Source organism: Betta splendens, chromosome 1 (assembly GCF_900634795.4).
Source record: "Betta splendens chromosome 1, fBetSpl5.4, whole genome shotgun sequence".
NCBI lineage: Eukaryota > Metazoa > Chordata > Actinopteri > Anabantiformes > Osphronemidae > Betta > Betta splendens.
This window is the reverse complement of record NC_040881.3, coordinates 372,501-375,013: the sequence shown is the minus strand read 5'-3', so window position 1 is coordinate 375,013 and position 2,513 is coordinate 372,501.

The window sequence follows — 2,513 nt, the reverse complement described above, 5'->3', positions numbered from 1 at the left end:
GGCTGATCTGGGGTCTGGGCAACACACGGCTGATCTGGGGTCTGGGCAGCGCGCGGCTGATCTGGGGTCTGGGCAGCGCGCGGCTGAACTGGGGTCTGGGCAGCGCGCGGCTGATCTGGAGACTGAGCAGCGCGCGGCTGACTTGGAAACTGGGCAGCGCGCGGCTGACTTGGAAACTGGGCAGCGCGCGGCTGACTTGGAAACTGGGCAGCGCGCGGCTGACTTGGAAACTGGGCAGCGCGCGGCTGACTTGGAAACTGGGCAGCGCGCGGCTGACTTGGAAACTGAGCAGCGCGCGGCTGACTTGGAAACTGAGCAGCGCGCGGCTGACTTGGAAACTGAGCAGCGCGCGGCTGACTTGGAAACTGAGCAGCGCGCGGCTGACTTGGAGGCTGAGCAGCGCGCGGCTGACTTGGAGGCTGAGCAGCGCGCGGCTGACTTGGAGGCTGAGCAGCGCGCGGCTGACTTGGAGGCTGAGCAGCGCGCGGCTGACTTGGAGGCTGAGCAGCGCGCGGCTGACTTGGAGGCTGAGCAGCGCGCGGCTGACTTGGAGGCTGAGCGGCGCGCGGCTGACTTGGAGGCTGAGCGGCGCGCGGCTGACTTGGAGGCTGAGCGGCGCGCGGCTGACTTGGAGGCTGAGCGGCGCGCGGCTGACTTGGAGGCTGAGCAGCGCGCGGCTGAACTGGAGGCTGAGCAGCGCGCGGCTGACTTGGAGGCTGAGCAGCGCGCGGCTGACTTGGAGGCTGAGCAGCGCGCGGCGGAACTGGAGACTGAGGGCCGCGTGAGAGCAGGAAATCCTCCCAGGGAAATAACCATGGAGCTGGGCAGGTTGGTGTAGGCACGACGATCCGACGGGGCGGGGAGGAGGAAACCGAAACCATAGGCGGTGCGACTGGCGCTGGCGTGGTACAGAGCGTGTCGCTTAATTCATCAAACTTCGCGCATAGTCGCTCGTAGAGGCGATGAACGCTGGGGTGATCTAACGCGGTGTCATCGTCCTCCAGCGTCACTATACACAACGGCGCTGCGCTGATCCTCCGAGTTACTAGCCCGTCGGTAATCCTCCGCAAGGATCTCGAAATACTTATGTAGGTCGCTGGGTAGCTCGGCGCAGGTAAACTCCATACTTCCGTGGGAGAGTTATATTCGCCGTAAAAAAAAACAAGGAAAAACAGTCACTGACCTGACCGGAGGCTAAGTGCTGGCTGGGTCCAAGTTTGGCCAGATTGTTCTGTCAGGGACTCGAAGCAGGCAGACGGCGAACCCACATGCACAGCACGGAGGCGATATTATAATCAACAAAAGGGTTTATTCTCAAAGGCACGGTCAGACGGTCCAGGTCATACACAGAAAAGGCTCGGCGAAAGTACAGACAGGGAACAGGCAAAAACTCACGGTAAGTAGGTAATCCAAGGTCGGGCAGGATACATGATACAGGCAGGAACAGGACACGGGAAACACGAACACTCAGGGAACTCAACTCATCAAACACGAACACTCAGGGAACTCGAATACGACAATCTGGCAGGGAACTAAGGACACAGGTGGTGGTTAAATACACAGTGACTTGATGACTAACAGAGTGCAGGTGTGGGTAATGAGCAGGGACAGCTGTGACAAGACAAGAAACCGGAAGTAAAGCTAAAACAGGAACAGAAACCAGGAGACTACCAAAATAAAACAGGAAACAACTAGAAACACAAAGCCAGATCATGACACATATTACCATCAGAATCTGTTAAGACCAACAAAGAACCCAACCTAGAGTCTAAGAAATGAATATAAAAATTAGCCTATGTAAAAAATCAAATATATAGGTAGGCCTCTTACATTTTACAAATGCACTTGTATCCTGGGGAGTGACTGGTTCTGATGAATTCCTTCAGCCCCTGCTTTCCAGTGTTCAGGCTGAGGCCCTTCTCCTCTGCATGCGTCAGTGGTGGAGGTGCAGGTCCTCCACCAGTTGTTCGAGCCTCTGCCTTCTTTCTATTGGCTGAGTAGAAGTCAAATGATTTAACTGTGTGAAAACATTACAGCCATGTTGAAAATGCTGCTGCACTGCTATACTCTGCATGCTATTTAGTTATTTAATATGTCAATTGTTGTAAAGTCAGGTAGTCTACACACATGACATGATTGTGCCTTATACCTGTTTGAATTATGTTTTTACATTTCATTTTTAGCCACGTTCTTTTTATGCCTGCAGGATTGCACCTACATAAAAATTCTTGTATTATTACATGAGTTTTGGGTAACTTTTAAAAACCTAATTAGATTAATGTAACAATTGCTCTCCATAAAACGTATTGGATATTTGAATTATCATTACTTTACAAATCCCACGTCAACCACAACTTAAGAATTTAAAAAATGGATAGACATAACACTGCACTTTTAATTCATACAAAAAATCGGTATTTTATGCAATTACTGAAGTAAGTCCTTAGATGAGTGAACAATTACTTTACAAGTCCTTACTTTACAAGTGAAATATAACAACAATACTAACATTA